This window comes from Emydura macquarii, unplaced genomic scaffold (genome assembly GCF_026122565.2).
Source record: "Emydura macquarii macquarii isolate MOO-44397 ecotype Brisbane River unplaced genomic scaffold, CSIRO-AGI_Emac_v2 contig_1551, whole genome shotgun sequence".
Lineage (NCBI taxonomy): Eukaryota > Metazoa > Chordata > Testudines > Chelidae > Emydura > Emydura macquarii.
In genome coordinates this window covers 18,842,239-18,866,244 of record NW_027131688.1, presented here as the reverse complement: position 1 = coordinate 18,866,244, position 24,006 = coordinate 18,842,239, and the positions used below count along the sequence as shown (strand labels likewise).

The following is a 24,006-nucleotide window of genomic DNA, read 5'->3' as shown; positions in this document are numbered from 1 at the left end:
ACATTTTGGGTTTGACAAATTGGCATTTTCTCATGAAACCACATTTAAATGGAAAGTTCCCAACCAGTTCTAATCTTAATGACTAGCAGTAGCCAGGATGTTGATTTTGCATGTTATGTATAATATAGCCCCTTTAGCAGCACCCTAACACCATAATGGAAAATTGGTGCAGAACAAAATATCTCTTGTATTAAATTATTAAGATTAGTTTCAACAGCAGAAAGATGTACCTTGAGGGTCTCCCATCCAAGTACTGACCACACATAACCCTACTCAGCTGATAAACTCAGACACCACTTCACAAGAACACATGGTCACATATAATTGCCAGGAAATGTTATGTGGTGATTTGGGGAATCTGTTTATGTACAATTTCATAATTCTGGTTGATGTTATGAAACTGCTGTATTTCTGTGTATATATTTGCTGATAGGGGCTGTAGCAGGTACCTACCAGACTAAGTACAATGGTAATTAGACCTTAAATGGTCACCTACTCACTTGGAAACACCTTGGAACAATGGGTTGGCTGAAACCTGTGGAAACCAGTTTGACCAAGTTTCTCTGCATGGGGCTTGAGGGGTGGAGAACAAAGAAACCAGGTGTTGGTGGCAGGATGTATATAATCTAGGGACTCACTGGAATCTTGGACAGGTGAAAGGGGCATGATTTTGTAGCAGGGGATTTGGGGGCAAGTCTGTTTAGCTGCAGGACCAGCCAAGGTGAAAGAAAGTTGTCTGGGAGGAGGGAGGGAGAGAATCCATGATTTGGAAGAGAAACCACATGCAGGATCGGAAACCTGGATGCCCCCAGAGGATGCTGCCCTAAGCTCCAAGCACTCTCCAGAGTGGTAAGGAAAATGAGCCAGGGAAATGCATAGAAGTGTGTTTAGTATTTGGTCTAGATTGATGTATTGCTTGTGCTACCTAAGTAAAGAGCGAGGGTATTTAGAATCCTGTGCCCTCTGTGTGTCTGTTTGCTTCACCTATTGTATTTCCCTGTAGAGTTAAACTCGAAATACAGGTCAGATTCTGACAGAGGGTGTTCTTAAACTACAGGGAGCCAGAGGAATCAGCAGGGGCTAGCAATTGGACTGTGGGGGTCTCAGCTCTCAAAGTGTGCTAGACAGAGTATCTGCACCCCAGCGTGTGAATTGAGACCATAGCTGGGGCAATGCCTGGACTCCATTCAGACAGCAGATACTTAAACAGTACAGAGGGTCCAGTGAGGTGGGTGCCAAACACAACAGCCTAGTGAGAGGCCAGCCTGCGGGAGCTCTACCATGGCAATGTGTGTATAAATTAGATTAAAAAAAATGCAAATAAGATGCAGCAATATCATGGCCTGATTCTTTTCTTGCTTATACCAATTTTATACTGGTGCAAGCCTATTGATCTCAGTGTAGTTACCTGTGATTTACACCAGTCCCTAGTTCAGAGTAGCTATATTTTTCTCTCCCATGTTATCTCCCTCTGTCAATGTCTTGTAGAATCCTACTTTGAAATCTGCAGTGTTTCTGAACAAATGAGGCAGAGAGTATGAAAAATGATGCAGCAGACAGTGAAATGAATATGGAGAAGTATTACTTTTAATCCTTCTCTTTCAATACTCAATGCTTAGGATGTTAGTAAATCAGAGAAATATGCAATAAAACAACAGATGTGTATCTGAGCATGATTCAAGAAACTTCTGATTTAAAATGTGAAATGGTTGTTTAGAAGATGAAATGGTGGTTCTATACGCTAGGAAAGTTGGTAAATAACTCCGTCTCAAACTAGTACGAATAAGCAATGAAGAAACTAGGATGTTGTTTGTTTGTTTTTTTGTTGAGGGTAATAATTATCCAAAATAGCTCTGTCATGATATTTTCTTATCATGACCCCATTTAGGGTCAGATTCTGATCTGTTACGATAGTGTACATTTGAAGCAACTACACTAAAGTTAATGGAGTTAGTCCAAATAGATACTGATAGTAATGATAACAGAATTTGGCCCTTAGACCCCAGTTCAGGAAAACATCCCTATTTTGGAAGTGTGCTTAAACACCTTCTTAATTTATTTAAACATGAGTCAGTGCTTTGCTGAATCAGGGCCTTAGTATCTACTTAGTAGAATGGCAGTGAAATCACCAGTGGTGAATAAGGCTGCTAAACATTTGCCAAATCCTCAGCTGGTGTAAACTGGTGTAGTTCCATTGACTTTAAAAGGGGTAAGCTAATTTACACCAGTTAAGGATCTGAGTAAGGGCTAGTTGTGCTGCTTTAGGGGCAGACAAAGTAATGTATTTTGTGTTCGAGTCACAGTGATCCCTGGTTCCTCCCTTGCTCCAGGGGAAGTAATGTGCTCAAACTCTACACATGGCACAGATTATTCCCCCTTGCTTCTGGCTCAGTTGCACTGACCAGAGCCGTGTTTCTCAACCTTTTAAGTAGCAAGTACCCCCTAACGTCTGAAAATTTTAATAAGTACTCCAACACTCAATTTTCCGTTCTGGGACTGGGCAGGAAGTGGGTGGCTGCCGCCTGCTTCCCTTCACTGGATTTTTCGCCACATAACCCCCTGCCTGTGTCTCACATACAGGGGTATGTGTACCACAGGTTGAGAAACGATAGACCAGAGCATTAGGAGAGTGGACCAAGGTTCCACTCACTTCTGGCCTCTGCCCACCTGCACAGAGAAGGAAGTAGCACCTATGTGGATGATGTTCTTCTATATCTCCTATGCTGCTCTTTGCTATATTGGTAGGCCAGCCAGGGAGATAAGGGGGCACCTTATTTTCTGTCACTCCCCTGAACCGGTGTGTAGGGCAAATGACAATTTAGTTCTGTCTGACCAGTCCTAAAATGAGTAGAAAACTAGTTTTCTAAGGTTCATAAGTGGTTTCCATACTGTTTTGAGTGTTCATGATAACTCTGACCCAACCATATCCTAGCTTCAGATGAGTTGTAGTTACAATTATTTAAAAAAGTCACTAATTGTTTAGACCATCTGCTGTGGGGGAAAAAATGCTAGGTATTGTCTTAAGTATGCATAATCCAATTTTTTTTGTGAAGGCAGACTTTAATCACTAGACTAGCAAAGTGGGGCATCTGTTTCTGAATTTAAGTAGCTGAGACTAATCAGAGTAATTCAAGTTTTTCTGCTGTAGACTTAATTGATCAACCTAATTTCTCTGTAGAAAGGGGCTAATTGTTTATTTACATATTTAGTTATTTCTAGAAAGAAGAGTCTTTTAGTTATTTTGCACGGTAATCTTCATTTGATAGTTGATGTACAAAACTTTTATATACAAACCTACAAAATGTAACTAAATTCTGATTTACTCTCCCAAAGTCAGAGTCATGCAAAATGTAAGAATAGTGTTGATGATGATATTATCACCAAAGGGTCTGAGCACCCATAAAAATGCATTGGTGAGCTGCAAAAAAAGACCCCCGCAAACCTATTGTAAATACCAGTTGTGCATTTGACATTGGGCAACATTTTGATATTTCTGTAATTAGCAAGCCCAGCCTTTCATGATAAAACTGGTGAAGTGCATGGACTCCATCAATTTCACAGCTGAATGTTGCCATTTCCACAGCAAAACTGATTTCGGTTTTCAGCCTGCAAAAACTGCTTGTTTTCACACACACAATCAAGGGTACAACAATATTGCTTCCTAAATCAGTGGTGCCCTTAATGTTCCCAGCAAAAGAATCTAATATTTCCACCACTTCTTAGAAAAGAACGGTATCTCCCTTAGTCTCCTCAGTTCAGCAATCCGCAAGTGCATGCGGTAAGAATCATTTCTCATTCTGAATACATTGTGACATGGGCTTGAAAATCAAGATCCTAACTAAAATTGGCATTTCTGACTTGCCTGTTTGTAAGCAGTAACTTGCAGAAAAGTAACCTTGTTTGTGTTCAAAGAGACCACAGTAAAGTCTCCATCCTACTTTAATACTGACTTAATAATCTTTCAAGGCACAGTTATGATCTCTGACCTGCATAGCTCCAAAGATTGAAATAGTCAAGGTGTTGGAGAGACTAGAGGCAGTTTTCTACTTTAAATTATTGCTTTTTCAAGGTTCAACAACCTTTCTCAAAGCAACTTAAGTCTGCTACTTGTGTCTAACACACCTATTCTCAAACATAATGAAAGTGAGGGATGGTATGAGCAAAAGTGGACAGTTGTAGCCTTTACACATCTGTTTTAGGCTGAGTCACCTGCACTTGCTGGAAACTGTTTAATTCATCCGTTTGTACAATAAGCCTATCATAAAACTGTATGCATGTCAATCACCTGAATTTAAGAACAAATGAATACTATTATTTCTACTAGAGTAGAACCAAAGAACCAGAGAGTGGGGTCCTGTTGTGCTAGGTCCTTGCAAACATATAGCAAGAGGCAGCTAAAGTTAACAAGCTAAATAGGCAAAGGGTGGGAGAGGAAATAGAGGTGAATTGACTTGCCTAAGATCAGCTGGAGCACTGGGAATACAATTCAGATCTCCTGTGTCCCAGGCGAGGGCCTTCTCCACTAGACCATACCGCCTCTGCCTACATAAGCTACTGATAAAATAAGACTAAAATACTAACTAATTGGTATTTATTGTAATTAGCATCAGCTATTACTGAGTCTCTTATTATGCAGTTAAATATATAACCAAACCACAAGAGAATTCCTAGATTTAAACCATTGCTTTGAATTACAGCTGAAAATGAGCTGGAAGACAGGATGGTCTGTGAGCCACAACTTGGCAGCTAGCTGGAGTTTCTGAGTCACCTTCAAAGGTAGCCCCATGAACAGCATGTTGCAGCCATCCAGTCATGAGGTCACCATGGGTTAAGTAGCTTTGGGGAGGCCCAAAAGGAGCAGTTTCATTCTTTTCCTAGCCAGTCATAGATGGAAAATAGCACTACTGGCGGTCAGCACTGATACCATGTCATCTAAAAGCAGCTAAGAGTCCAACAAAACCACTAGATGTTTCTTCTCCCTCCTCTTGTTACTTCCCTCAGCTAGCTAGCATCCCCTCTGTCTTGTCTGGACTAAACTGCAACTAGCTTTCATCTAAATACCATCATAATCAGATGCTGTTGTATTAGCCAAATACTGCATCAGTAAATCATTTGACATGCACAGTTCATTCCATGAGCTTGACATAAACAAGACTCATGAGACTCCTTCTCTATGTAATCTGCAAGAGCTGTCTGCCTACGTCATTGTATGCATCTTTCAGATTCAAATATAAAATCCAGCACAGAGATGTTGTAGTGCTTAGAATCTATGGTTATGGGTGCACTAGAAATGCAGATAGAAATGTGCTTTTATATGATATTCTCCAGGGGAATTTGGATCTATAAACTGATGTTCATCCATACAGCATAGTCATTATTTTTACCAGGAACAGAATCCTGCTTCAAATAGACTTCAGATATTAAATGGAACTATTGGACCAAGCCTTAGAAATGTTAGCTGGAAAAGTGTGTTTGCTCATGCATCCACATTTACAGGTAGGCACACACCCAAAACTTGTCATCCACAGGGCTGAGCAAAAATGAACAAAGCGCTCTGTTGGTATTTGTTCAAATTAAAAAAATGAAGCTTGATGAGACCGTGTTCATGACCCTGTTGTGTTCACTTCCCAACATATGTGAATGGTTTAACTTCAATAGCGAAAATTAAATTTTAAATTCAAATGCTCAAATATCTGACTTTGGGATGGAGGGAATGCAGAGATGGCTTTAAGTCACTTTTGTGCTCCCCTGATCTTGTGCCAGTCCCCAGGAATAAATTAAAGCAGGGTGAGTTCTGCTTTAACTTGCATCAGCTGTGAATGGCTCCAAGGAACAGTCACAGCAGTCAGGGATTATTGGGGTGCAAGGACACCCCAGACTTGCCCCCTGCATTGGGGCACTAGCCCTCCACTAGAGGATCTCCTTGTGGAATACTCTGTGGGTGGAATACTCTGGACCATCTCCTCAGCTGGTATAAGCCACTATAGCTCCATTGAAATCAGTGGAGTTACACTGATTTTTATCTCCGCAGAGGATCCGTTCCTCCAATTTTAAGGCTGCTTTTGGGTCATTTGGGAAGCCCAAAGCAGCCTCCGCATAGTTGTGCATTGGGGTCAGCTCTTGCATACATGGTTTATTAATTCTTACCTCATCAACTATCAGATCATGGTGGTGAGCAAAATAGGTGCAATTTCCCTTTAAAGGAATTATTTTCCCATGAGATGTCAATGGTGAGTACAGAAAAGTCCATCTTTTGCCAACTTACATAAATATGATTTCTTTGGAGGATGTTAATATTTTAGCTTCCACAAACACTTCCATCTCTTGAAAAGATCTTAATACATCCTTGAGAAAATCAGAATACCTTTTCCACAGACTGTAGTGGATGGTTGTAGATGTCATGGGGTCTTTAATTTTCAGTCCTTAGATTTATGGAAATTGAGAACCAGGGCTACACTTTTTCCTCATGATTGACTTATCTATAGGGTGTCTGCCTTTTACATTATGGCAAATGGAGTGCTTGGGGAAACAGGCATAATGTTCTATTAGCAGCCTCTGTTTAGTGCAACTTTGCTTGTCCTGTAGACTAAATATGTGAATAAATGTAACTCCCTTATGATGGACTACTAGTACGTACTTGCTTGGAGAGCTGTAGTGGAATATGTAGACTATGGGGAGAGACTTGAAAAGCCAACCATTCATTGTTTCTTTCTCTTGTTTAACGCTTGACCCAAGGGTCTTTCCTATTAATTCCAGGATTTTGCTTTCAAAATGGGGAGGGAAAGGGGAGCTTCCAGCATGTATGGTGAGTTTCAGATAACTGATTATATGAAAAGGTTTACAATTTGTACTTCAAAAGTCCTGAGAATTTCAGAGCAAGACTGAGATCAATAGGATGTACTATAAGGTAAGATACAGAGAAGCAAGTCATGCTGAGAAAGAGAATACAGTATAATTCTAATGGAGCATTACATGTGTCAAGCTATAGGGCGTATGAGACCAAAACCAATTTCAGACCATTCCAGCCCATCCTTTTGGTGTCAAATTATCTAAAATCCAAGTCCAAAAAGCTTCTCTTTGTAGAACCATGGAGAGATGTGCCTCCCCCAGTGAATCTAAGATATGAGATAGTGTAAAGAATTGTCATACTTTGTTTCTTCCCCCTTTATTCTGCATTTGTGCGCATTGTGTCAATGTCCTCCTGAGTAAGCATTACCCTAAAGAACTGAACAATGGGCATTTGTGATGGTGCAATTGATCTGGTGTAGATTGTGATGGCACAGGGCATCCATACTAGCTATCCTGTTCTAGTTGCACCCATTGCAACATGTTCACACCCAGCACTCATTTGCTGATTATGCTGTGTTTGTCTGAACTGAATATCTACCTCAAAGGACACTGCTTGAAACACAAATCCCATCCAGTTTACCTCAGTAACTCTAGATAGATCTCTCACATTAGAACTGGTGTGACTGGATCCACAACAGTATCATGACTCCCTGTGTTGAGCAACACCACTCCCTGACACATCTGTCGTGAGGATGCTACAGCCAGAATGGCTGAGAAGATTAGGGCAAACCTGAGCCTACCACTATATACAGACATCTTTGTCCACCCAAGAGCATGCTTATTGTCAAGGAGCCCATTGTGGGCTCACCTGCCCTGTCCAGATTTCTGGGTGATGTTGATGTGGCATGAAGAAAGGTCTGCAGTCAATGCCAGAAAGCAGTCTCTTATAACTGACCTGACTATGTGTGTTCCCGGCTTTGATTTGCCACACCGCTCATGGAGTCCTTCTGAACAAATTTTGAATGGGCCAGGGTCAATGTGAAGTCAGCCTTCCTACCAGGGCCAACAGACGTGTAAGCCAGGTCTGAGTGTCTCAAAGGCACTCTCCCTGCTCAGCAGCTGAAAGGGGGGCACTTTATTTGCATGGGCTTTGTATCTGCATGAGTACAATTAAGTATTTAGCATAACTTACCTAGGTGCTGAGCATAATGGGAAATGGTTAGCAGGGCTGGTTTGGGGCTACAAACCACTTTTGTGTTAACTGCTGGGGTAATGAAATGTTGTCCTTCAATTGCATGAACAGATGTCAGCAAAACTGTGCTTAGTCTGTTATGATAGAATCTGCACCCTAAATTAAATAGAGCTCCACAAGGGTGGCAGACAGATGTTCCAGCCTGGGAACAGGGGGAGGTGGAGCAGTCTCCTATTGGGATTGCACTGGCACTGGCAAAGGGCTGCCCCCAGGCATGGAGTGTGTGTCTCTCTCTCTCTCTCTCTCTCTCTCTCTCTCTCTCTCTCTCTCTCTCTCTCTCTCTCTCTCTCTCTCTCGTTAAAATGTAGAATTAATGATTCATCTTGGAGTCTTTTGTTTCTTGAAAGCAGGGACATTGCCTGTATATCAGCAGAAGGTTTACCCATGAGCTGAAATCTAAGAGCTGAACCAGTAGAGGATCTGGGAAACCTTGCTTGACAACTAACAGAGCTGAGTGAGCACCAGGCAACTCTGGTGGGAGGCTGGTATGGTCAGTGCCAGCCTGCTGTGGTTGGCAGAGAAGCCGGCACTGTCAGGGACGGTGCGGTCAGCGATTGGCAGAGGGGCTGGCACTGTTGGTGTCAGTGGGAAACAGGCGTGGTCACTGCCAGTGGTCAGGGACTCAGCGAGGCCCGAAGGCAGCAGGAGACAGCAGCAGAGGGGGCCTGGTCAAGCCTGTGTTGGACAGGAGCAGCATAGGGGGTGGAGCCACACCCAAGAGGTAGACATTGCAACTACTCCAGTCAGTACAGGGGGAAGAAGGAAGGGAGAGGCAAAGGACACGCCTTGTACTCTGGGATGGGTTTGGCTCATGGAGTTCATGAACTCTGTTTGCACTGTTATCACAAACCAGTGCGGTTACCTTTCTTTTGCTATTAAAAGGTTTTTCTACACTCAGACTCTGTGTTTGCGAGAGGGGAAGTATTGCCCTTTGGGGGGCGCCCAGGGGATAGTGTGTAATTTCCCAGGTGACTGGGTTGGGGCTCGAGCCAGTTTGGTGTTGTACCATTGACAGGGACCCCTAGATATAGAACCCGGCCCTTGCTGCTGCCAACTCGGTCTGGCAGAAGGGTTACAGAAGGATCTCACATGAGGCTGTGGCCAAAGACAACAATGTCACACATCACTGACAACTGCCCTCTGACCAGATTTGATCGTGATTTGAGGGCTCTCCATTTCGCTGATGAGGTTGCCACAAATTGGCTTGGCAAGCTCTGGATCCAGTAAGAAGCAAGAAGAGTGCACTCATTGTAACTGATGCAGTAGCATTGCATTATGGGTATCTACCTTTCTGTTCGCCATCCCCAGGAATTAATGGAGTTATACCCGCATGAGAGGGGAATTGGGCCCTATATGCATGAAATACATGTGCTTAATTTTGACAAGGGAAGTATCCTTTGTGTGCTATGGAGTACAGAACTTTGACACTAGACACATATCAGGGGCATTGTGGGACTATGCTTTGCTTTGAAGAACAATTGTAGCAGTGGAGGTGAAACATCAACATGTTCTGTCCATCTAGGTATTGAAGTTACTGGACCCAGGATGCAGCAGTAGTGATTCTTGCTGAGAGCAAGCACAAGTGCAATAGTACTGGCAATATGTGTGTGTGAAGCTGGTTGGCAATTTTCTGCCAAAACAGAACTTTGTTGGAAATTGCTGATTCATAGTACCTGAAATATTTCATGGAAGCATCTTGGGTTTGACAATCTTTCAGCATTTGTAACTTTCAGTAACTTCTGAGACTTCCTTTGAACTCATCTCCTACACTTTTGGAGGTTTTCAGCTTGCTCGTGCAGGCCGCAAAGGGGTAAAGATATCATTTCAGAGATTTTTCCCTTTAGGCTTTTGAAATTGCACAGGGCCGATTAAGGTGTGGTAGTGCTACAGAGATTTCAGGCTGTAAATGCCGATGCTGCAGAGCTTTTCTGTGCCATGAGGTCATCCTGGAGCGCTGGCCATGTTTCTGGTTTTTTTTTTTTTCCAAAATCCCTCAAAGGGGTTCAACTGGTTTAAATCTCAAAGCATTAACTTTCATCATTAACAAAATTCTTAGCAATGTGCCCAACATTTCCCACTCCCCTATATTTAATGAGATTATTGTGGGAAGGAGCATTATCATAGGGTCCGAGTCAGAGGGACAAATGGTGGGGTAAACTAGCTCATCTCTAATGACTTCCAAGAGCTTTTTTGTCCACTTACACAAGCAGAGAATTTGTCCTGAGACTTTGTTAAATTTTATAAACGTTGTTGACGTCACTGAGTGAAGGGTGGTATATAAAACATAATGCAATAACGGTGCTGTAATATCAAAATTGGAGCTCAATATCAAAGGACAGAGTTGATAGGAACATTCCTATTGATCATTGAGATACTAGTTTCCCCCCTTAAGGCTTGGTAATAATCCTCCTATCACAGTCAATTCAATTGCTAGTTGCTTATGGGTCTTAAAAGAATTTTAGTTAAATATGTCTAACCATGGTATTGTAGTTAAGCATTTTCTACCCAATACTGTATAGACAGGCTGTTGCGTAACACCGATTATGGAGTCACACTGGCAAATAGACCAAGAAGCTTTTTTAAAAGGGTGTGTTACCAGGTTGCCCTCGCTGGCCCGGTTCCTGGGGTCCTCCTTCAGGCTCTGTCTCCGGAGGAGGCCACAGCACCTCCTACACAGGGGAAACAGTTCGCTTTTGGCAAGCCAGAAGTCGATTAATCTTGAGCAAATAGTTTAGCGCTCTGGCCCTCAGGCAGGGTGAGCGAGTCAGCCAGCAGTGGGTTCGCTTTCTGGAGCAGGAGGCTCTCTTCAGGGTGACTAGGAAAAGGGGGAGGAGAGGGGGACACAGGCCCACCCGTCTCCACTGCATCCCAGACGAGGGCCCTAGCAGTGGCAAAAGCGGTTGCCACTGTGTTGGCAGGGCTCCCGCCGCAACACACCAACTAGGCCTCAGACTCAGCCACAAGCTATGGCTGTCCCTGGACCACTTTTTCTCATCTGTCTCCAGCAGCAGTCTCTCCCTGACTGAGCTCTGGGGCCGGGCTTTTATACCGCCCCTTCCTGTGGAGGCTCTGCCCCGCTGCCGCTGATTGGGCTGGCCGGGCGGTCCTATCACGGCCCGGTTCCCTTGTTGCCGGGCAGACCTAGCTGCTGGGCCTGATTGGGTCCATTCAGGCTGCTCGCGCCCAAACTCGGGCTCTGTCTCCAGGGGAGGCCACAGCGCCTTCCTACAGGGTGTTAAAGTTAGGCCTAAATTGATGTTTAGGCACTCCTATAATGTGGCCTGATCTCTTTTTTAAAAGCACTTTTGTGAATCTGGCCAGTCACTTTGGAAAACTGGCCTTGGCCTATGCAGGAACTGAGTAGTGGAAGGAACAACAACAAAGCTGATGTGTTTAAAAACAAAAATATGTAGAATTTCAATCAGAAATTTGGGTTCTGAAGTAGAAATATGCATGTGCTTCTGGACCTGATCCTGTCAGCTCTTCAGGCAGAACTCCCCTTTGTGTAACATGCATTATTGTCCTTTTTGAATTTCAGGTGTTTATCTTAAACGTTTGCAAGAGCCAAATGTTAAGGATCTGTTCCTGATTCTTTTTCCACTATCAGCATGTCTCCCATTAGCTGTTACAGTTCCTGATCACTCAGCCGCAGTATCATTGCCTGTGATGAAGACTGCTCCTTCCTTAGGAAATGTGTACAGATTTGTACTGGAGATAGTACAGGTGCTTGATTCTTTGGAGAGCTTTTGAGGGACATCAGGAACAACTACAGTCTATATTTATAGATGATCCATCAGTACAGAGGATATTATAACACTGCTGAGTTATTTATATTGATTAGGCACTTGGGCTCAAAGGCGATATAAACCTACAGTCATTGCTTCTATTTCCCCCGCCTTGTAGATTAATCCAGTTTTCCGTCATTGGAGTTATTTCCCATATCTTTCACATGTTCCAGTCTTTAAAACTAAAACCTCTGGGGAAAACTTTCCAGGTTCCTTCATGCTGTTTTCTGAAATGCAAGAATGGCTTAAGCAAGAATGCAAGAATGTTTCAACCTTTTCCATACTCCACCCCTTTATTTAGTCAGGAACCCCTGTCCTAATTAGCAGTCTGATTGTCCTGGCTTCCTGATGTCTGTTTGCAACCTCCATGTGGAGAACCTATACCTTAAACAATGGCTACTACCATTCTTCCAATCAATTACTAAGGCACCACATCATAGAGGGACTGATTCTGTCACTTCCACCATTTAGGATCCCTGAATCTTGGACAAAATTCATTTTTGGGGCCATTGCTATCAATGGGAGTTGCTTCTATCAGGCAGAACTTGGTCCACGGAGTTCTCCCTCGTCAGTTCCCAAAGCCATCTAAACCCAACAGCCAATTTAGCTCTTCTTATGCACCAAGGGAACATATCTATTAAACTTTTATTAAAACAACACACTCCCAGATCAGAGGCTGCTGTAAAATAGGTGAGCCCTGTGTGCGTATAACTAAGGGTGGTTTTATGAGCATTCTTTTGTTAAATAACTGCTCTGATCTTGCCTATTTAGTCTTGAAATTAAAAGATGCCCATAAGCAACCTGCAGCTGAACTGACTATGATTAGATGGATTATTACTATTACTCAGTCCAACAAGTTGCTATCTGTTTCATATGCTCAAGCAAATTTTGTAATGCATGCAAGTGGAATAATATGCATGTGGGTTGATGTTAAAAATCCCCCTACAAATATACTGGAAGTAGAGAAAGAATGCAGAATTTCCTGTGTTAGGAAATCGAGTGATCACTGGCAAGGGGATATAAACTCGGACCCTCTCACTGTGAATATTCTGTTTCAAACACTTACTTATTGTTTACTTCCAGTCTTAGGAAACAGGAACTGGCTTATCAGAGCCCTGTGCTGCTTAAGAAGAGATTAACAACTGTAGAAGTTTCTCTGAACTTGTGCTGTGCCGAATCCCTTCCAGTCATTACATATTCAATAGGTATGATTTTAAAATCTTTAACTTTTTTTCCTCTTTGGATCAAATCCCAAGGAGAACTTATGCAGCCTTTTGGGCATGTACATCCCAGTAGGCTATATAAACTCCAGGGAAGTTTAAGGAACTTTGTGTATCCAGCCAGACAGGGTGGAGAAGTGAGAGAGACCAAAAACGAGTTTGAACATCACAATTTTCTTTTCTCAGTGAGAGGGGAAATGACTGGGAACTGTCTTCTCTCCCTCTACCTACTTCCCTCTATCACAGTGTGCCTGGAGATCTCATGTCACATAATCTTCCAGGCCCAGGACTGGGCTCCAATGGTACCATACAGTATGGTACATGTTTTTATAAATTGCATCGTAAAACGTCAGTCAGTTATCACTGACTGTCTGGGTGAAAATGGATCCACTTATAAATGTTCATGCTGTAAAGACTGTGTTTAGCTAATAAGACAAATCCATTTTATTCCATTATTTCCAGTTATTCCTAGGAGCAGGACCCAGTTTGTTATTGGAGAGTAAACAAGTCAAACTTGCAGCTGCACAGACCATTAGGTATGGAGAAAAGTAGAAAATCAGCTGGATCTGATTCTACAACTAAGAGGAGATCTGGAAGGCAGCTGTGGGAAAGGCTAGGGGACTGTATATTTGCTGATGGGGAATGGCAAATCCTTTGGCATATGATGACTGGGGAGCCAGCCACTGGTGTTGGAAGCAGACAATTAAGACAAGATAATGAGAGAAATGCAGCATCATCATGCAGCACATGCCTTCTGGGTAATTTGGCTGGATGGTACTCCATATGAACAAACTTCCACTCTTCAGTGAACGTGTCATGGATGTCACTGTGTAATGTTGCTGTTGCCTTACCCAGTGATACCTGTTGCGGTACCCCTGCTGCCCAATTTATGTCTATGTGCAGTGTTGCCTGTAGGAAGCACACAGTTACACACTCTTAGTACATCACCTGCATGAAAGAGACTGACATGCTCCATGGCCACAGAATGAGTCTGGAGACTCTGCCACCACCTGGTCATTATGACCCTCTGGTTACAGAGATTGGTTTGACCTGCATTTGTCTGTAAATGATCCGTTTTGACCTGTAGGTGGGTACTGATCTGTGCAATACCTCATATCTCAGATGATTGCTTGGGTCTTTTTGCTTCTGTCAGGGCTTCTGGGTAGGCAGCATACATGGGTATTTTCTGAGTTGCACCTGCATGTGCCCGTATCTCCTGGGAGAGCTGTGGAGAGCTCCTGTATGCTTCCTGTACTTGGATCTGGGCAGGTGTATCTTCTGTATCTTGCTGCTGCTTCTCTGTTGGACTTTGGGGAGGTATGAGATAGATTAAGGGATATGATAGACAATCCCTTCCTGCCCCTCTGATTTTCCCACTTTGCTGGTTGTGTGGGGATGAACACGGCAACATGGGACGGGGGGGGGAGGAAGTGTAGTGGCTGATTCCTGGTCCTGTTGGGAATGTGGACTTGACTTTATGTCCCATCATCATTTTAGTAGAATAACCAGGAGCACGGCAATTTTGGTCATCCTTGGAGCATGTTTCAGTACTGAATTAAGTCCTTTTATGTAATTCTTAGCCCACAAGCTGATGCAGTATTTCCTACTCCCCGTGTTTTAGTTCTCAGAGAAAAGTTGCTGAGTCCCTTTGTTGAGCTAATATATAAAATAATTGAGATTGAATTACTGAGACTTTGCTTATTGACATAAGCTAGTTAGTAAAGCATTTTGGATGAGAGCCATTTGAACTCTAGCTCACAGCAAACACTAGAGATTTATATGAATCCCAGTTTCAGTCCTAGCAATTAACTTTTGTGCACTTTTCAGGCACGATGCACCGAACATTGTTTCTCCAATATTTATATTAATACACAAAACAATGTAACTGATGTTAAGGTTGGGACTTAAGAAAACAAAAGGCTTTAAACCTGTTGACAGTTTTAATACTGACAATGCTGAGATTGGCATTGAGGCACAAAGGGTGTAAAATGGTCCGAGCACAGGCGAGGCCTAAAGAGAAGAGTTCAAGATGGTGTGGGGTACCAAAGCTTTTTGGTGCTGACCCTGAATCCAGACCTGCTGCTCAGTCCCCTCTGGCCACGTGCAGGCCCATCTGTAAATTAAATATCCAGAGAAACCGAATATCTTTTGGAGATGCTGATGCAGTCTTAATGATATAGTGCCACCATAAGACTATTGCCTTGTCGAGCCAGGTTTTTTAATATTTTTGTGTTTCAGAAGTGCCTAGAGGGCCCCATCAAAGATGAGGCCTATCAAAGATGAAGCCCCATTGTGCTAGGCCCTGTACAAATGCATAGTGAGAGATGGTTGCTGTACCAAAGTTTGCAATCTAAATAGACAAGGTGGACAAAAGGCGGGAGGGGAAACAAGATAGAAACGGCATATCCAGAGTCTCCCAGTAAGTCAGCAATTGAACCAATGTCTCCTGCCTTGTAGTCCCCACTGTCCTATTCACTGGATTACACTACCTTCCAGAATGCTGGGCTATCCATTTTGCCAAGTTCTTTCACCTCTGAATCTTGAAATAGAAGCTGTAATTCCTACGGCATCTCAAACATACATTCCACTAAAAGTTGCAAGGCAAAAGATTGGGACTTAGAAGCATTGAAGATACTGTGGCTGATGGAAAGAATATTCCTTCAGGCTTTGATTTTTTGTCCTCTTTGAACACATGGCAGAACGTGGCTTGGCATGATGATAAAGATATTGAGCTGAAACAAAGATGACAACAAAATGGCACTTAAACGGCCTGAAGAATCACTATTCAGTGCATAAAACCCAACTAATGAAGTGTGTGAATCTAATGCCTGAGTTAATTTTCAATCCTATTTGTTTTAAACCAGCAGGTCAATATATTGTAAATATGCTGTATGCAATCCAACAGTCAAAAATAAAAATAAACGGCCTTTTTTAAAGATGAATTCACCTCATTTGCAAAAATGTACTTAATGTACAGGAATTTTGATTTTTTTGTGGGAGCTCTGAACATTCATTTAAATAAGATTTCCATTTGTATTACATTAGAGTTGACAGGGGGGAAAAATGAATTGCCATCTGCTAATCAGTTTATTTCTTATAATGAGAACAAATCTGCAATTTCACTAATCTAAAGGGCACAGAGAACTAACTTTGTGGGGAGTGAGTTTCTTGCAGTGCAGAGAGCTCAAGACCAATTTGCAGGAAATAACCGTTTGCAAAGGTCCTAAACTATGAGGTAATGATGTTGGTTGAGTGGGCTAAACCTGCTCTCATTGAAGTCAATAGCAGCAGTCCCTTTGATTTCATGTGTCAGCACTGAGCCTGGTGTGTGAGCAAGGGCTTCTCGTATTCTAGTTTTAGCCATGGCTAAATATTACTGGCCAGTTCCTTGTTTACACTAGGATCTCTACACTGCTCTGGCCTTAAAACGGGAGTGAAATATATTGACACTACTCATGTAGTGTTGCAGAACCTTAGTGTAATACAAGAATCCGGCCCTACTATTTCAGGTAATACTTAGCTGAGTCTCTCAAAGTTTTAAAAAAGTGCAACGCCCCTGTAGTGTTATATCAATTTACAGATGGGTAAGATGATGTAGGGTTCTTTTTGTCTTAGTTTTATCCAGAATCCCATAGCTTATCAGTAACAGAGCTGGGAAGGGGGGAGAATGTCATCCCTCCCTAGTTAAGATTACAATAAATTGTAACAGACCGCTGGCCTATAAGCATAGGGAGGGCCCGTGCTCTGCTACAGGTATATAGCCTCTCTATTCGGGGGGTTGCTGGGGGTTGTCATGTCCAGTATGATGGAGAGTGGTCAGCTGGTGAAGCAGGGTCAGCTGACCAAGTGTAATGGGACCACATGTTGGCGACTATATAAAGGAAAGCACTGGCTTAATCTTGAGAAGGTGAGGGCAGAGGCAAGACTTCAGAGAGCCAGGAAAGGCTACCCAGGGGGAAAGTTGTGTCCTCTGCCCTCCTGGTTGCTAAAAACTGGAAAGGCCTCTGGTGGCTGGGATCAGGTACTTTGTGTTGCTGTGCATCAATTTGTGATAACAAAGTTGGCCCTGAGGAAACAGCCAAAATGTAGTGTGAAGGTCATTCTGCCTTTCCTGGCTGGTGTATCTGGCCATTGGCTTACAGGAGCCTTCTGCGATAGTTACTTGTAGCTGGTGTTGGGAGTAAAATAGTGCACCCTGGTTCCATTATAAATCTTATTGTTCTCTTCTCTAAATTAGAACAAGAAAAGATATCTGAGAGGCAGCATGCTACCCTAGCCACTGAACTGACATGTAAGATACCTGGCTTCTATTCCTGTCACTGCCGTTGACCGGCTAAAGGAACTTTGGAAGTCATTTCACCCCATTTGCCCTCCCACCCTCTCTCTGTCTTGCCTATTAGGACGGTAAACTCTTCTGGGCAAAGAATGTTTCAGTACATTTATACAGTGCCCACCACAATGGTGTAGTGGTGTTGGCTGCTACAGTAATATACATAATATTAATTTGTCTTAAAATTTTAGTGATTGCTGCCTGGCCAGAGTAGATGTTTCCCTTGTAAATGTCAGGTAATTGATTAAATGTACTTGAAGCTTCCATTCTTTAGAAATTAGTCCTTTTGCACATCCAAAAAAAACTTTTTTTTTTTTTTTTTTTTTTTTTTGGTCATCTAGCTTTACACTGGAATGATTCATGCACTTGAAACCTTTTCAAATGTAGCAATAAGTACAGTCATGAGTAAGGCAGCAGGGAGAAAAAAAACCCAATTAAAAATACGTTCCTCAGCGCTAACTGGCACTGAAAAATTTCAACTTTCAAATGCTGCAACGTACCTGCCAACATGCTGGTGCAAGGAAACCTTTCAGCTTAAAAGCTTTAGTGGGTAAACTTTTCCTTGGCAGCATGTTGGTAGAAGCCACCACTTGCCTTGCCAGCACACTGTGCGGCGAATTGCTTTCTATTTTAACTCCTACAAATGTACTACTTTAAGCACAAAAAAAGCATGTGCTGTCCCGTCCCCATAGTGGCCTTGCTCAAGGCTGCTGCCACTACTATCCCCAAGCAGAATCAAAGGTGGGGTACTGGACAAGTCCTTTCCCAGGTGAACCAGTCCATGTGGTATGTTGCAGATTCTGAAGAACAACTGCAAAGCTTAGAAGCTCATAGAAACCAATGTTTGCAAGACCAGTATCGGTCCAGGATCAGTTTCTAAGCATCACGTGGTCTCGAGCAGATGGGAGGGAGTGTGGGCCCAGGATTTCACACTTGCTGTTGGAGGGAGCTATGGAGGAGCATTAAATAGTTAACCATACCCCACAAATTATCAAGCAAGAAGTCTCCTGTGGGTCTTTACGTAAGAATCTGCAGTGAATAGGCAAGGAGATTTGTTTTTTGCTAAAAATGAGGGGCTGGAGGTGCTCTCACAGGCACTTGTTGAGGAAAATTCATGGCTAAGCAGAAAACTGAAGGCTTTGGAGAATAATTTTACAAGCAACAGCTTTTGGGTATTGAGCATCAAAGAAACTGCTGAGTTCATGTAAGGTATGTGGAAATTATTCATAACCTTGCTAGAAAGGCTATATTCTACTATCTATTTTTATTCAGGACTTTCCCATTGGTTTCAGTGGAGATTTACATGCACAGATCGGTGACATAACGTGACCTTAAAATCATGGAGGATTTAACTGTGGATATTTAAAAAGAAGTCTCTTCAGATGTTTATTGCTGTCTTTTCGTCATCAGGAGGTAATTTTCCCTCGAATTCTGAAATTCCAACAGGATGACATTCTTTATTCCCAGAAAATGTCAATTTCCGTAGTTTAGGGGAGGGGAAGATGATGATCAGTAGGAGGGGCTGATCTGTACAATTTATTTAAAATATTCTAGTTTTGCATCTAGTCTCAAGTGTCTACACCTTTATTGGTCAGAGATGTCCTCAATTGTTAAATGATGTATAAACAAAAACATATTTACTTTGGTTTTGGTACAAAATGTCCCAGCCAATTCTGTAACTGTAAGAGTTGACATAATGCAATGTGACACAATTTCCGGCTTTGCCCTGTCTGGACTAGAACACTTTTTTCCTCCTTTGCTACCTAATTTTCACAGCTCCCTCATGACTATTGTTCATGTAACTTGAATGCAGCCATTCTTATGATCCCTGTAAAAACCTAGCAGCAATCCATTTAAAAAAGAAGGAAATGTACCCATTTAATTATCCATTAAGGTTTGGATTTTTTAGTGTGGACTGACTTCACTGCAGAAGTCTCTTTTTCACTGTCACACTTTTATTGACTACATATTTTTATTATGTTTCTAGAAAATGAATTGGTTGAATTAATTCCCAGGAAGAGAGATGTTCAGTTACATAGCTGTTAGAGACGGATCCAAATCAATCCTCCTCGACCTAGTTGTGAACATTCCTTGAACTTTAGGAAAGATCCAATCATAATCATGTGTGGCTTGACCCACTTTCTCTAATGTATTTAGTGCTTTGGTTTATTCCAAACAGTCATGAGCTCTGGGAAAGTTCGGATCTAGTTCTGGAACTGAACTTTGTCAGTGAGGCCCATTGCTAATATTTATTCCACTCACATTCATTCTTACTCTGCAAGGTAAATGTGTGATCTAGTCTGGAGTCACTCTAGTGTTCCATCGCTGGACTGTCAACAGGTAAGGAGATGGGGCTCAGGGATAAATTTAATCTGGCCCTAAAGGAACTGGTCAACCAGCAAGTCACACGGCAGTTCTGCCAAGTGATCCACATAGAATCTATACTCAAACCATGAGGTGTGGCAGCACTGCTAACTCTTTCTGCTCAAGTATATTTTTCACATATTTGAGTATACGGTGGATTTTTGCAGTGTTCTTTTGGCATATTCCTGTCATCCATATTTAGCATAATCTACTTGTGAAATTTGGAAGTCTTTGAATTGTAGCTCTGAGAGGATTCATTGCTACACCAATTAAGATTCAGTAATATATTAGATAGTCCTCTCCTTACAAGGTTCCATTTTACTATCAGTTTAATGTGCATGTGATAATTACCTATTTTGGGGTGACATTTAATAGACTGAAGTTCATTGCTGCTAATTTCATCCTTTTGTATAGGGATTGCTGGGAAAGAAACTGCACTTAACATTTTGGGATCAGACAAAAGAGGAGAAAATTATACCCTTTGGCTATACCCTTTTGATCTTGTATTTTTACCAAGGTGAACACAAAGTGTACGTCAGACATAGGATACAGAGTGTATTTGGGATCATTGCCTGGTTTGTTTTACAGTTCCCTTTGTGTTCATTTTGTGTTTGGACTTTGTTAAGAGAAATAATCCTAATCCTTAAAATTCTGATCAGAGAAGCATTTCTTTCACGCAGGAGGATTTTTTTTTGGGAGGGGCCACCTACCGGCATCCTTTTCTGGACCACTTTCGCTTAGATTCTGCAGTTATAGTTTTGCAGCAGCCAGCAATGCATTTCAGTGTTTGGTGCTTTTTGGAAGATGATCTAAAAGACTCTGTCTAAATTAAATCCAATTATATACATGGATTTAAAATCTGTTTGTAGGCAAATTAAAGGATTTGGCGTTTTTTCCAGTTAATTTTGCTATTTCATATAAAGCGTATATTAACATAAAGGTACAAGTGGTTTTAAATTAGTGTAATTAGTAAATAACTAAAGAGTTATAAGAAAATTGGCCCCTAATTTACATTGCTATAGCTTGGGAATAGTTGAATCCTGCCTATTTTTGTGGCCCTCCTCAGCCATCACATATGAAGAGAATGTTACAGTAATGAGCTTAGCCTTATAAGCCCCCTGGAAAGTGGGGCTGTATTACTATGGATAGGGTAGTGAGGTGCAAAGAAATAAAGTAACTTGCTTTACAGAGGACGCCTATGATAGAGCCAAGGTTTCTTAAGTCACAGGCTAGTATCATAATCACAAGACCATCCTCTTTCAGCCTGAAATGACTGGAGTTACATTGGGTGAGACAATAGGCCTGCTTCTCCTATCTAAAAATGGCATAAATACCTTTTCTGGTCTTACAAATTGCATTGTCTCAAATGCTGAAAACCTTCCTGCAGTTCAGGTAGCTTACACAGTCCTGTGGAGCAAGAAAGCTCTTCCTGATGAAATATAAATAATAAAAAGGTGAGAATAAAAGGAGAGTGCAGCTCACACATTTGCAATAAGAAGGCATGAAAGGGATAAATTACAGCTAGCCTCTTCTCTGTATGGGAACAAGCTATGAAGCAACAGGAAGCTCTTTCAGGGGATTTTCTTTTCCCTTCTGTTTTCTGAGAGGAGATTGGGATTGAGTTTCCACACACACAATCTGGACTGTGTCTTGGAGAGCATTGGCGAGAAATACAGCTCTAATATTTAGTCTAGCACAACATTGTTAAAAAGATGCAGTTTGCTTAATATGTTCAAACTATCCAAAAATGAATGTTAAAACTGGCCTCTGAAAATGAATCCTAGGTCAGGATTTATGTGGCAGAAAACATCGGGCTAGATCATCAGCTGGTTTAAATCAGCAGGGCTCCACTGGAGTCAGTAGAGCTATGATGATTTACACTAGCTGAGGGTCTGGCCCATTGACTTTTCACTGGCACTGTCTGATGCCTTAAGATCTATTTTTATGGGCTAGATTCAAAGCTAATGTGACTTGGCTGGTTGACATCAATGGAGCTACACCAGTTTACACCTTTTGAGGTTCTAGCCCTATTTTCTTAAACTAATGTTGTGTTCTCATCTCCAGAATTTTTTTAATGCTGCACAGCCAATAAACCCCACTCCTGAAATAAAAGGCCAGAACCTCCGATAGTGTAGATCAACATAGGTGTACTGACATCAATGGAGCTATGCTGACTTATATCAGTGTAGAATCTATCTCTAAGTTTTCATCTGCTGATAGCTTTTTCATGTTGTAGTCACCTAATAGTCTCTTTTGATAGGTTATTTATTAAAATAGAGTGCAGATTGCAGTAGACATTGCAGATAGGAGTATTACTTCCACTTAACACAAATATATCTGCCCTGAATATTCTCCAAAAAAGAATTGTACTCAATTACGTTGACTTTGAGAAGGCAAAGTATAGATGACAGTAATCCATACGATTAAAAAGGGTGACTGGACGGGTGTAGTCCTGAGTGTCCTGCACCCATTTCAGCTGAAATGGACCTAAATAAAAGTAACTAACCTTTTGTAGCTCACCCTACATTTGTTTTAGCGACAGAGGTTTTTGATAAGTAAGCGGGGTCTGGTTTAGGAGCAAACTACTGTACTGTAGCTGGAAGATAAAACCTTTTTTCCTCCAGTAAGGAACTTGGTTATTAAAACATTTCTCCAGAGTAGCTTGTCCCCATCAGAAATCGAAGGTCATAAAGGAAGAAGTCAGTTTATTTACTTCCACCCTGCTGCTCTAATTAAAGGGCCGAAGCCTGTTAGCTCCATTTGATTCTCTCAGTAAGCCCCTACAATTTATTTTAAAGAAGGAAAGAGGGGGGAAATAGCCACATCCTCCTGATAGTGATCAAAGACTTTAAAGATCAGCAATCTGCTTGGTTTTTATCTGCTTCACTCAGGAAGGAGCAGTTCACAATTAAATTAAATAAATGCATTTAAACAGTAACCGCAAGTCTGAGTCAAACAGAAGGAAAGGTAGGAAAGAATAATGATGATGACGTGAGTTACAGAAGGAACTGAGTGACAGTGTTAACTCTGAATTTCTTGCCTACTGTTGCTTTAACATCAAGTGTATGGTTTTTTGGTACTGAACTTTCTAGTGTCTATTTTTTTTTTTAATAGGAAAAAAATTGATCCCTGAATTTTTAGAAATATGCATTATTTCCCACAGCAGCCACAATACATGGTAGTTGCTCAACCCATATCTACTTGACTAAAATGGTGCTTTGGAAGGGAAAGGGATACAGCTTACAAATAAAGTGTCTACATGGCAACTTTCTGATAATATAGGGCCAGATTCTGCCATATATTAAGGTCACTTTGTGCTGCTGGATAGGCACAAAAGGACCTCAAAGCAATCCTAAAGGGACAGCTGATTCCTCAGCAAACCACAGAAAACCTCAGCAGGTGGAAAAGCCAGCATAGTATGATTCTATGCTAGCCTCCTGCCGTGGTCCCACAGGTAAAGAGTAGGAGGAGGTGTTTAGGGGCCAGACTGGGCAGGGAGAGAGTGCACGGTCTTCACCAGTGCAATGGTGCTAGGGTGTTATTGCAGGCTGGCAGAAGTTAGATCAGGTCTAAGGTCGTACTAACATGTATTGAGTTCTTGGCCAGCACCAGGATCTCCCTCTTGTCAGCTGCACTGAGCTCTTTTTTGCATTGCTTTCCAGCAGTACAATTGCATATATAGGCAAGACTGAATGCATATGAGAAATGAATTAGTGATACTAATACACAGTGTACAATTTAATCTGTGGCACTCATTGCCACAGGATACCACTTAGGCCAGGTTCTTAGTAGGCTTCATGAAAGGATTAGACATTTATGTGGATAAAGAGTTGCCAGCTGTTGTGATTTTTTTTTTTATCATAAATCTTGCTATATTTAATGTTTTCTTAAGGTCCAAGCTCCTGAAGTCAAGAGAATCTCAGCTTGGTTCCCCCCCCCCCCCCCATCCCTGCAGATGAAAGTTTCTAACCCCTCCTGGTTGCAAATAAAAGGTTAGAAATGTGACTGTATAACCCAGGGACTATACTTTATTCCCTTTACAAATTCATGAGCTTTTTAAACTGATTAATTATTTTTGGAGACCTGTCTCATGGATTTTTGAATGCTTGGGGTTGGCAATAATAAGCTATGCCAATTTATACCAGCTGAGAGTCTGGTCTGTGTGGCTTCCTAATCTGTGAAGCTCAAATCTTGCCCTGTTTCAACCTTCCCCTTCCCCCTTTTCAAAATATAAAAAATTAGCTATTTAATGCACTATTTGCATGG

The 24,006-nt window shown here is 41.9% G+C and overlaps 1 long non-coding RNA gene across 1 annotated transcript in view; it reads left to right on the top strand.

Moving 5' to 3' along the window:
* The window catches only part of LOC137157732 (uncharacterized), a 53,782-nt gene that overhangs the window by 4,472 nt on the left and 25,304 nt on the right, over positions 1 to 24,006 (top strand). The window contains exons 2-3 of the long non-coding RNA XR_010921218.1: positions 12,910 to 13,031; positions 18,649 to 18,789. This is a non-coding gene — a long non-coding RNA (uncharacterized lncRNA). The remainder of the gene's footprint in view (positions 1 to 12,909; positions 13,032 to 18,648; positions 18,790 to 24,006) is intronic.